The 12275-nt window shown below is 51.6% G+C and overlaps 1 protein-coding gene across 2 annotated transcripts in view; it reads right to left on the reverse strand.

Moving 5' to 3' along the window:
* Positions 1 to 12275, reverse strand: part of LOC112226862 (rho GTPase-activating protein 21) — an 88815-nt gene that overhangs the window by 51354 nt on the left and 25186 nt on the right. The window lies entirely within an intron of this gene.

The following is a 12275-nucleotide window of genomic DNA, read 5'->3' on the forward strand; positions in this document are numbered from 1 at the left end:
GGAAAGCAAATGAGAGGAGAGGGGATGGGAGGGAGAGGAGAGAGTGAGCTCAGCTGCACAACTCCCACTCCTTCCCTATAAACAGAAGAACAGCTCCAGGCTCACTAGACGCAAGGCTCTGTCCAACTCATAATTACTGAGAGTCCAAATGAATATGAATGTGGATATCTATATCTATATGGAAGTCTTAATGGTAATCATGATATAACACTGGTAAGCACCGAATGTGGCAGCAAGATCATTTGCCATACTGGTTTTTCAATAAAGAAAAAGTGCATAGCCGCGTGAGTGAGTGTGAGCGCATAGCCGCGTGAGTGAGTGTGAGCGCATAGCCGCGTCAGTGAGTGTGAGCGCATAGCCGCGTGAGCGAGTGTGAGCGCATAGCCGCGTGAGTGAGCGTGAGCGCATAGCCGCGCGAGTGAGCGTGAGCGCATAGCCGCGCGAGTGAGCGTGAGCGCATAGCCGCGCGAGTGAGCGTGAGCGCATAGCCGCGCGAGTGAGCGTGAGCGCATAGCCGCGCGAGTGAGCGTGAGCGCATAGCCGCGCGAGTGAGCGTGAGCGCATAGCCGCGCGAGTGAGCGTGAGCGCATAGCCGCGTGAGAGTGCATAGCCGTGTGAGCGAGTGTGAGCGCATAGCCGCGTGAGCGAGTGTGAGCGCATAGCCGTGTGAGCATAGCCGTGTGAGCGAGTGTGAGCGCATAGCCGTGTGAGCGCGTGAGCGCATGCCGTGTGAGCGTGAGCGCATAGCCGTGAGAGCGAGAGCGCATAGCCGTGTGAGCGAGTGTGAGCGCATAGCCGTGTGAGTGAGCGAGCGCATAGCCGTGTGAGTGCGCGTGAGCGCATAGCCGTGTGAGAGAGCGTGAGCGCATAGCCGTGTGAGAGCGCGTGAGCGCATAGCCGCGTGAGTGAGCGTGAGCGCATAGCCGCGCGAGTGAGCGTGAGCGCATAGCCGCGCGAGTGAGCGTGAGCGCATAGCCGCGCGAGTGAGCGCATAGCCGCGTGAGAGTGCATAGCCGTGTGAGCGTGTGAGCGCATGAGCGTGAGCGCATAGCGTGAGTGCATAGCCGTGTGAGCGAGCGTGAGCGCATAGCTGCGTGAGAGTGCATAGCCGTGAGCGAGTGTGAGCGCATAGCCGTGTGAGCGTGCATAGCCGTGTGAGTGAGTGTGAGCGCATAGCCGTGTGAGCGTGTGAGCGCATAGCCGTGTGAGCGAGTGTGAGCGCATAGCCGCGTGAGTGAGCGTGAGCGCATAGCCGCGTGAGTGAGCGTGAGCGCATAGCCGCGTGAGTGAGCGTGAGCGCATAGCCGCGTGAGTGAGCGTGAGTGAGCGCATAGCCGCGTGAGTGAGCGCATAGCCGCGTGAGTGAGCGCATAGCCGCGTGAGTGAGCGCAGCGTGAGCGCATAGCCGCGTGAGTGAGCGCATAGCCGCGTGAGTGAGCGCATAGCCGCGTGAGTGAGCGCATGCGCGTGAGTGAGCGCATAGCCGCGTGAGTGAGCGCATGAGCGCATAGCCGCGTGAGTGAGCGTGAGCGCATAGCCGCGTGAGTGAGTGTGAGCGCATAGCCGCGTGAGCGAGCGTGAGCGCATAGCCGCGTGAGTGAGCGTGAGCGCATAGCCGCGTGAGCGCATAGCCGCGTGAGTGAGCGTGAGCGCATAGCCGCGTGAGTGAGCGTGAGCGTGAGCGTGATGCAGCCGCGTGAGTGAGCGTGAGCGCATAGCCGCGTGAGTGAGTGTGAGCGCATAGCCGTGTGAGTGAGTGTGAGCGCATAGCCGTGTGAGAGTGCATAGCCGTGTGAGCGAGTGTGAGCGCATAGCCGTGTGAGTGAGCGTGAGCGCATAGCCGTGTGAGTGAGTGTGAGCGCATAGCCGCGTGAGTGAGTGTGAGCGCATAGCCGTGTGAGTGAATGTGAGCGCATAGCCGTGTGAGAGTGCATAGCCGTGTGAGCGAGTGTGAGCGCATAGCCGTGTGAGTGAGCGTGAGCGCATAGCCGTGTGAGTGAGTGTGAGCGCATAGCCGCGTGAGTGAGTGTGAGCGCATAGCCGCGTGAGTGAATGTGAGCGCATAGCCGTGTGAGAGTGCATAGCCGTGTGAGCGAGTGTGAGCGCATAGCCGTGTGAGAGCGCATAGCCGTGTGAGTGGGTGTGAGCGCATAGCCGTGTGAGTGAGCGTGAGCGCATAGCCGCGTGAGCGTGAGCGCATAGCCGCGTGAGCGTGAGCGCATAGCCGTGTGAGTGAGAGCATAGCCGTGTGAGTGAGCGCATAGCCGTGTGAGTGAGAGCATAGCCGTGAGTGAGTGTGAGCGCATAGCCGTGTGAGTGAGTGTGAGCGCATAGCCGTGTGAGTGAGTGTGAGCGCATAGCCGTGTGAGTGAGTGTGAGCGCATATCCGTGTGAGAGCGCATAGCCGTGTGAGTGTGAGCGCATAGCCGTGTGAGAGCGCATAGCCGTGTGAGAGCGCGTGAGCGCATAGCCGTGTGAGAGCGCGTGAGCGCATAGCCGTGTGAGAGCGCGTGAACGCATAGCCGCGCGAGTGAGCGTGAGCGCATAGCCGCGCGAGTGAGCGTGAGCGCATAGCCGCGCGAGTGAGCGTGAGCGCATAGCCGCGCGAGTGAGCGTGAGCGCATAGCCGCGCGAGTGAGCGTGAGCGCATAGCCGCGTGAGAGCGCATAGCCGTGTGAGCGAGCGTGAGCGCATAGCCGCGTGAGAGTGCATAGCCGTGTGAGCGAGTGTGAGCGCATAGCGTGTGTGAGCGCATAGCCGCGTGAGTGAGCGATAGTGCGTGAGTGAGCGCATAGCCGCGTGAGTGAGCGCATGCCGCGTGAGTGAGCGCATAGCCGCGTGAGTGAGCGCATAGCCCGTGTGAGTGAGCGCATAGCCGCGTGAGTGAGCGCATAGCCGCGTGAGTGAGCGCATGAGCGCAGTGAGCGCATGTGAGTGAGTGAGCGCATAGCCGTGTGAGTGAGCGCATAGTGAGTGCATAGCCGTGTGAGTGAGTGTGAGCGCATAGCCGTGTGAGTGAGTGTGAGCGCATAGCCGTGTGAGTGAGTGTGAGCGCATAGCCGTGTGAGTGAGTGTGAGCGCATAGCCGTGTGAGTGAGTGTGAGCGCATAGCCGTGTGAGTGAGTGTGAGCGCATAGCCGTGTGAGTGAGTGTGAGCGCATAGCCGTGTGAGTGAGCGTGAGCGCATAGCCGTGTGAGAGCGCATAGCCGTGTGAGTGAGTGTGAGCGCATCGCCGTGTGAGTGAGCGTGAGCGCATCGCCGTGTGAGTGAGCGTGAGCGCATAGCCGTGTGAGTGAGCGTGAGCGCATAGCCGTGTGAGTGAGCGAGAGCGCATAGCCGTGTGAGTGAGCGTGAGCGCATCGCCGTGTGAGTGAGCGTGAGCGCATCGCCGTGTGAGTGAGCGTGAGCGCATCGCCGTGTGAGTGAGCGTGAGCGCATAGCCGTGTGAGTGAGCGTGAGCGCATAGCCGTGTGAGTGAGCGTGAGCGCATAGCCGTGTGAGTGAGTGAGCGCATAGCCGTGTGAGTGAGTGAGAGCATAGCCGTGTGAGTGAGTGAGAGCATAGCCGTGTGAGTGAGTGAGAGCATAGCCGTGTGAGTGAGAGCGAGCATAGCCGTGTGAGTGAGTGTGAGCATAGCCGTGTGAGTGAGTGTGAGCGCATAGCCGTGTGAGTGAGTGTGAGCGCATAGCCGTGTGAGTGAGCGTATAGCCGTGTGAGTGAGAGTGAGCGCATAGCCGTGTGAGTGAGCGCGAGCGCATAGCCGTGTAAGAGCGCATAGCCGTGTGAGTGAGTGTGAGCGCATAGCCGTGTGAGTGAGCGTGAGCGCATAGCCGTGTGAGCGCATAGCCGTGTGAGTGAGTGTGAGCGCATAGCCGTGTGAGTGAGCGCATAGCCGTGTGAGTGAGTGAGAGCGCATAGCCGTGTGAGTGAGTGAGAGCGCATAGCCGTGTGAGTGAGCGTGAGCGCATAGCCGTGTGAGTGAGTGAGAGCGCATAGCCGTGTGAGTGAGTGAGAGCGCATAGCCGTGTGAGTGAGTGAGAGCGCATAGCCGTGTGAGTGAGTGAGAGCGCATAGCCGTGTGAGTGAGAGCATAGCCGTGTGAGTGAGTGTGAGCGCATAGCCGTGTGAGTGAGTGCATAGCCGTGTGAGTGAGTGAGAGCATAGCCGTGTGAATGAGTGTGAGCGCATAGCCGTGTGAGTGAGAGCATAGCCGTGTGAGAGCGCATAGCCGTGTGAGCGAGTGTGAGCGCATAGCCGTGTGAGAGTGCATAGCCGTGTGAGTGAGTGTGAGCGCATAGCCGTGTGAGTGAGCGCATAGCCGTGTGAGTGAGTGTGAGCGCATAGCCGTGTGAGTGAGTGTGAGCGCATAGCCGTGTGAGTGAGCGCATAGCCGTGTGAGTGAGTGAGAGCGCATAGCCGTGTGAGTGAGCGCGAGCGCATAGCCGTGTGAGAGCGCATAGCCGTGTGAGTGAGTGTGAGCGCATAGCCGTGTGAGTGAGCGCATATCCGTGTGAGTGAGTGAGAGCGCATAGCCGTGTGAGTGAGCGTGAGCGCATAGCCGTGTGAGAGCGCATAGCCGTGTGAGTGAGTGTGAGCGCATCGCCGTGTGAGTGAGCGCATAGCCGTGTGAGTGAGTGAGAGCGCATAGCCGTGTGAGTGAGTGAGAGCGCATAGCCGTGTGAGTGAGTGAGAGCGCATAGCCGTGTGAGTGAGAGCATAGCCGTGTGAGTGAGTGTGAGCGCATAGCCGTGTGAGTGAGCGCATAGCCGTGTGAGTGAGTGAGAGCATAGCCGTGTGAATGAGTGTGAGCGCATAGCCGTGTGAGTGAGAGCATAGCCGTGTGAGTGAGCGCATAGCCGTGTGAGTGAGTGTGAGCGCATAGCCGTGTGAGTGAGCGCATAGCCGTGTGAGTGAGTGTGAGCGCATAGCCGTGTGAGTGAGCGTGAGCGCATAGCCGTGTGAGAGCGCATAGCCGTGTGAGTGAGTGTGAGCGCATCGCCGTGTGAGTGAGCGCATAGCCGTGTGAGTGAGTGAGAGCGCATAGCCGTGTGAGTGAGCGTGAGCGCATAGCCGTGTGAGTGAGTGAGAGCATAGCCGTGTGAGTGAGTGAGCGCATAGCCGTGTGAGTGAGTGAGAGCGCATAGCCGTGTGAGTGAGAGCATAGCCGTGTGAGTGAGTGTGAGCGCATAGCCGTGTGAGTGAGAGTGAGAGCATAGCCGTGTGAGTGAGTGTGAGCGCATAGCCGTGTGAGTGAGTGAGAGCATAGCCGTGTGAGTGAGTGTGAGCGCATAGCCGTGTGAGTGAGCGCATAGCCGTGTGAATGAGTGTGAGCGCATAGCCGTGTGAGTGAGAGCATAGCCATGTGAGTGAGTGTGAGCGCATAGCCGTGTGAGTGAGCGCATAGCCGTGTGAGTGAGCGTGAGCGCATAGCCGTGTGAGTGAGTGTGAGCGCATAGCCGTGTGAGTGAGCGCATAGCCGTGTGAGTGAGCGTGAGCGCATAGCCGTGTGAGTGAGCGTGAGCGCATAGCCGTGTGAGAGCGCATAGCCGTGTGAGTGAGCGCATAGCGCATGCCAGTGAGAGCGCATAGCCGTGTGAGTGAGCGTGAGCGCATAGCCGTGTGAGTGAGCGAGAGCGCATAGCCGTGTGAGTGAGAGCGCATAGCCGTGTGAGAGCGCATAGCCGTGTGAGTGAGTGCGCATAGCCGTGTGAGTGAGTATGAGCATAGCCGTGTGAGTGAGTGAGAGAGCGAGAGAGCCAAGTGATTGAGTGAGAAATATTGGAGTGTGGGTGTTTGATAGACCTCGAGTGCCCACTCTCTGCTTGCTCTTTCTCCCTCCGTTGGTGTGAGAGATTGAGAGGGACCCTCAGGCATCGAGAGACGACAGATCTGTTAACAGGTGGCTGCTAAAGTTGCTCACCTTAGAACTGAGCCACTGAACCTTTCTTAGAAGAGCTATGCAAGACAAGGCTAGCATGCTACACATGCAGCACATCACCTGGCCAGTATGTTCAAACAAACCCATTGTTTCTCACAAATACACTAATGTGTCATGTAAAGCTACAACAACATCTTTGTTAGGGAAGGTAAAAGGGGATACCTAGTCAGTTGTACAAGCATGCATTCAACCAAAATATTCCACATTTAACCCAACCTCTCTGAAACCGAGAGGCGCGGGTGGCTCCCTCTTGTGGAGAGTGGTAGAACCACAGCATAATGTCCCAACACTACTACTGCTTTATAATAAATAATCCAGTGATTTGATAACTAGTCCTGACTCAATGACTGTTGCTGCAACCATTCTTGTTATTCCTCAACAATAGGATGAGCGCAGTCAGTCCCCAGACAGCGTAAATCATTTGGAGTGAGGAGCCAGTTGAAATCTTGACCGGAGCCAGTTGAAATCTTGACCGTAGGCCTTTCCTTTTCATTTCCTCTACATACTGAAGTTGTTCCCAGTAGGGAATCATGGAACAGTAAGCCAAATAAAATAGAATGGCCAGCAGAGGGCGCCACAGAGACGTGTGATCCCCCAGTCAATCAGGTGTGGGAGACTCACTGGGCTTCCAATGATTTAACACTGGGCCAGGTTCACAATGGTAGGAATTATCATGAAGCCTTTGGCCGTGTTCGAGAGCATCAAAACCGTAAAGTATTGTGGGTAAATTGTGATTGAATGATCTACAAATAATATTAGGTAGTTATTTATGATGCATGCAAGGTGATTTGTAGATAAGTCTGCAAGGCTGCAATGTCGAACGCACCCTTAGTTTACCACATGAGGTGGCTGAAACAAAGGGAATCCCTCTCATTCACAATGGCTGTCCTGGGATAACCCAGAGTCAGCAAACTAGTCTACACACACATTTGGGAATATAATACGACACCTATACTGAACATTATACAGGAATATGACAGAGAGATTGAAGAGAACCAACATGACCCAGGGGTCACGTCACGTAAGAAATATCTTGCTGCGTTTTATAAATGCAGATCTAAATTGCTTCTCGTTGTAATTTCAGATCAGCATCAGACACATTTCGTGCTTCAGTTGCACTTCTCCACTTGGACACGAATTCACAAACTGCCATTCTATCAACAGACAGCACTCTAACTGATGTGAAGCTACTTTTTCCTCTGGTACTTTTCTCTAGTAAAATGCATGATTAACTTCAAGTAATACATTAGGAAATGTAGATGGCCAAAACAATTCTATGATAAACAGAAATGATGGCCATAGTGTTGCACTGCTGTCATTTGATGGAAATTAAGCAATTTTCTGCCAAATGTGATGCTCCAATGTATTTTCAGTGAAGGAAAACTACACTACACGACCAAAAGTATGTGGACATCTGCACATCGAACATCTCATTCCAAAATTAATATGGTTGGTCCCCCGTTGCTGCTATAACAGCTTCTCCACTCTTCTGGGAAGGCTTTCCACTAGATGTTGGAACATTGTTGCGGGGACTTGCTTCCATTCAGTCACAAGCACATTAGTGAGGTTGGGCGATTACGACTGGCTCACAGTCGGCATTCCAATTCATCCCAAAGGTGTTGGATGGGGTTGAGGTCAGGGCAGGCGGGTGAAGTTCTTCCACGTCAATCTCGACAAACAATATCTGTATGGACCTCGCTTTGTGCACGGGTTTATTTTCATGCTGAATCAGACTGTGGCCAAAGTTGGAAGCACAGAATCTTCTAGAATGTCATTATATGCTGTAGCATTAAGATTTCCCTTCACTGGAACTAAGGGGCCTAGCCCAAACCACTATGCATTCAGGCAGGTAGCATTCTCCTGGCATCCGCCAATCCCAGAATCGTTCGTCGGGAATGCCAGATGGTGAAGCATGTTTAATCACTCCAGTTAACGCTTTTCCACTGCTCCAGAGTCCAATGGCGGCAAGCTTTACACCACTCCAGCCAATGCTACGCATTGTGCATGGTGATCTTAGGCTTGTGTGTGGCTCGGACATGGAAACCCATTACATGAAGCTCCCGACGAACAGCTCGTGCTGACGATAGTACGAGTTCCATACTGCCTCTTGAAGTGAGTGTTGCACCCAAGGACAGAAATTTTACAACCTTCAGCACTCGGAGGTCCCAATCTGTGAGCTTGTTTGGCCTACCACTATTTCGCAGCTGAGCCGTTGTTGCTCCTAGACATTTCCACTTCACAATAACAGCACTTCAGTTGACCGGGGCAGCTCTAGCAGGGCAGAAATTTGACAAACTCACTTGATGGGAAGGTGGCATTCAATGACGGTGCCACATTGAAAGTCACTGAGCTCGGCCTCCCGAGAGGCGCAGCGGTCTAAGAAACGGCATCGCAGTGTTACGGTGTCACTACAGCCTGGGGTTCAATCCCAGGCTGTTTCACAACCGGCCACGACCGGGAGTCCCACAGAGCGGTGCACAATTGGCCCAGCGTCGTCCGGGTTAGGGAGGGTTTGGCCGGGGGCTTTCCTTGGCTCATCGCACTCTAGCGACTCCTTGTGGCGGGCCAGTACAAAGGTGACTTTGGTCGTCAGTTGAACGGTGTTTCCTACAACACATTGGTGCAGCTGGCTTCCGGGTTAAGCGAGTGGGTGTTAAGAAGCAGCAGGGCTTGGCAGGTCATGTTTCGGTGGACGGATGACTCCTTCACCTCTCCCGAGCCCGATGGGGAGTTGCAGCGATGAGACAAGTTTGTAAATGGATCACAATTGGATATCACGAAGTTAGGGAGAAAATAAAATAAAAATATCACTGAGCTAATCAGTAAGGCGATTCTATTGCCAATATTTGTCTATGGAAATTGCATGGCTGTATGCTCAATTTTATACACTTGCCAGCAACAGGTGTGGCTGAAATAGCCAAATCCACAAATTTGATGGGATGTTCACATGCATTTGTATATAGTGTATAGTTGCATCCCCCTGATAACTCAATTGACGCGAAAAACAACAACTTTACTTTCAATATAAACTCAGCAAAAAAAGAAACGTCCCTTTTTCAGATCCTTATCTTTCAAAGATAATTCGTAAAAATCTACATCACAGAGCTTCATCGTAAAGGCTTTAAACACTGTTTCCCATGCTTCAATGAACCATCAACAATTAATGAATGTGCACCTGTGGAACGGTCGTTAAGACACTAACAGCTTACAGATGGTAGGCAAATAAGGTCACAGTTATGAAAACGTAGGACACTAAAGAGGCCTTTCTACTGACTCTGGAAAAACACCAAAAGAAAGATGCCCAGGGTATCTGCGTGAACGTGCCTTAGGCATGCTGCAAGGAGGCATGAGGACTGCAGATGTGGCCAGGGCAATAAATTGCAATGTCCGTACTGTGAGACAACTAAGACAGAGCTACAGGGAGACAGGATGGACAGCTGATCGTCCTCACAGTGGCAGACATTTTGTAACAACACCTGCACAAGATCGGTACATCCGAACAACACACCTGCGGGACTGGTACAGGATGAAAACAACAACTGCCCGAGTTACACCAGGAATGCACAATCACTCCATCGGTGCTCAGACTGTACGCAATAGGCTGAGAGAGGCTGGACTGAGGGCTTGTAGGCCTGTTGTAAGGCAGGTCCTCACCAGACATCACCGGCAACAGCGTCGCCTATAGGCACAACCCCACCATCGCTGGACCAGACAGGACTGGTAAAAAGTGATCTTCACTGACGAGTCGCGATTTTGTCTCACCAGGGTTGATGGTCGGAAGGAGGAATCAGCATTACACTGAGGCGTGTACTCTGGAGAGGGATCAATTTGGATGACATCAGCAATAACAGCTTGAAACAAGCACACTGACGAACGCAAACCGAAAGTATTAATTTAAGATCTGTCTCTCTCTCTCAGAACCATGTTTTTAACATAACCTAGTTTATAGCTTTCCTGTAGTGGTAGCACAGCCAAGCCAAGGCAGTTTGAGCTGGTGGGAGCATCTCAGGTTGTGTTTTCACAACTCAGGGTCACAGCACAGCCAGCCAATTAGGTCCCTATGTCTGTACTCTGTCACTCTTTCACTCTTTCCAGTGTCCAGCATTATGAAATGCATGGCCTGGATTACTTCACATTTTCCCCTGACCTGCCTGACTGAGGGCCAGACAGAGTGAGACCAAGTCATGGAAGCTATTACGGTCTCGCTCTCTGGACAATCTCACTGACTGTCAAAGATATGATTGAATTTTTCCTTCACAGTATTTTCAAAACATTACATCTTCCTATTTCATTGAATCCTTCAGAGGAGAATGTAGACATTCACCCTCTTTCTTTGGTGAATGTCTTCTCTACATTTTCCCCCTAGCATATTTCCACTGATACATTTTTAAAATATTTTTTTAACCTTAGTTTATAACGCACACAGATAAAATCTGCTTTCAAATGTCCGATTGTACATACACGGTTTCTTTGCTGGACATAGGCCTGCAACTTGAGCAATAGCGTAGGCTAAGTCAAAATAAATCTCTGATATTTAGCTCTAGTTGGACAGGTCCCAGCAACAGCAAACCCCCCCTATGCTCAATGAAAGCCCACTCAGACTAAACACAGTTTAAACACACAAACAACCCACAGGGAGATCCCAAACACACTCCTACCATAGCGGTGTTAGGAGATGGCGAGACACAGTGGAACAGCAGACCATAGAGGCCAAACTGTTTGCTCAAAATGTGGGCATGATTCCTGTTATTCAACGGGAGTAGTGTGCTACAAAAACAAAAACCGTCACGCTGACATTGTTGTGAATTGAAAGGGGTCAATGGTTACAATCTTTCTTCAACAGGACTAGGGCTGTTACGGTGACTGTATTACAGCCACACCGGCAGTAACGAGTCATGGTGGCAGTCAAATTCCACATGACCATTTAGTCATGGTAATTATGCTTCTCCAAGCTTTGATGCTGCTCATTAGTAGCCTACAGAACTTGCCAACTGCCTGGTACTCAGCATTCTACTGTCCCTCTAATCACTCTGACATCAATGTGAATGTAATCAAAATAGCTTATCTTTATAACAGGAGTATAGCCTACCTAGCAGGCTTGAAAATTAACCACAGGAATAGCGTCCTCCATTCGCTATTTAAGTGTATAGATGACATGTATTTTTTTCCCTTGCCTGTTTCGATACAGGTGCATGATAATGGTCCATTCTAAATCAAAACTAATTTCACACTTTTACTATATGTAAAGACCAGATTAAATCAAGAATAGTCTGATGGGTGACAATAATTAGCCAATCACTTGTGAATGATGCACAGCACAAGGCAAGAAACAGTGAATGCCTTTTTCCCCCCAACTTTTTCAAATCAGCCTCACACCTCATGTAGCCTAGCCCATAGGCATATATGTTTGATGAGGTTTGTATCACAACTAAAGTGGCAAATAACTTCTTAAAATTAAGCACATGAATCTACTTTAGAACGGGTGTAGAGCCTAACTAGAATGCATAAGCAGCGGGTGAGTTTCAAGTTTGGGGAAGAAAATTTACCATAAAAATGCGCCTTTATAATAAAAGCATTTGCGCTTCTAGCCTACTGCCGTGTGCGCACTGCTGCGCTTATAATGTGAAGAAATTGTCTAATATTTAAACTTTTTAAGCTAAAGGTTTTGATCCGTTGCGTCAGCCTCATTACTTAAAGGTTATTGGACGCTAGGGGTTGTATTAATTTGGGATATATCGCATCCCACAACTGTCCCAGAGTATGGGTGGAATATTTCTTTCTTGCAAAGAATAGGTAAACTTTTGTACTATGGGGGATAGTAGATTGACATAGGCTAGTGCTGTTGCTGTTTGTTAGGCCTACTCATCTTGTTGGCTGCCGAAAAGTAAACATTGAAGGTATTGGAAGAACTTTCCACATGTGCCTCGGAATTGGATAAGGTCGCAGTTGTGTCCCCGATGTGTCTGTCTTCACTTGTAGCCGTTGAGAAAGATCTGATCTCGTGACGGAGAGCCATGTGAGTGAGCGGTGCTTCGGAGCGCGCAGCCAGGAGAAGGGAATTATAATTATTATATTCAGCCCAAGGGCACAACGGCCATTTGCCACAATTCTTTTTAGGAGGCATTACGGCAACACAAAGGGGATGCCACCAGAAAATTCGAGACACTATCAAGTGCTTGTCAAAATGTGAATGGGAGCGTGATGGTGTCACTCTCCCAAAAAGTCATTACTTTTTTCAAGTCATCATTAGTCGCATTATGCAGCCTTAGAATGTAAAAAAATAAATAAACATATAGATCAACGTTTGTATCACAACTAAAGTTACATAAATAACTA

This window comes from Oncorhynchus tshawytscha, linkage group LG28 (genome assembly GCF_018296145.1).
Source record: "Oncorhynchus tshawytscha isolate Ot180627B linkage group LG28, Otsh_v2.0, whole genome shotgun sequence".
NCBI classification, from domain to species: domain Eukaryota; kingdom Metazoa; phylum Chordata; class Actinopteri; order Salmoniformes; family Salmonidae; genus Oncorhynchus; species Oncorhynchus tshawytscha.